The following is a 298-nucleotide window of genomic DNA, read 5'->3' as shown; positions in this document are numbered from 1 at the left end:
TAAAAGGTTAAAAACATCAAATGCATTTAGATCTAAAAATATGTTGTAGTTCTTGGTTGTGATGTAACAAAAATGTACGTTTAGGGCCACAAAACTCTTTTGTAAAAATTTGCAATTCTTAAAAAAAAAAAAAAGAGTGTAAAAAAATGTTCAGCTTAAGATACAGCTTCAGAAAGTAAATTAACCTGTTACAAATGGTGACTGTGTAACTCTGACTATCTGTGTGTGTGTGTGCTGTGGATGGAGGAGGGTGATTAGGGTGTAGAATATCCATCTCATCCCCAGAGCTGACCTAAGA

The sequence above is a fragment of the Cyprinodon tularosa genome, unplaced genomic scaffold (assembly GCF_016077235.1).
Source record: "Cyprinodon tularosa strain WSP-4 unplaced genomic scaffold, ASM1607723v1 ctg22, whole genome shotgun sequence".
NCBI lineage: Eukaryota > Metazoa > Chordata > Actinopteri > Cyprinodontiformes > Cyprinodontidae > Cyprinodon > Cyprinodon tularosa.
Note: the sequence above shows the minus strand (reverse complement) of the source record.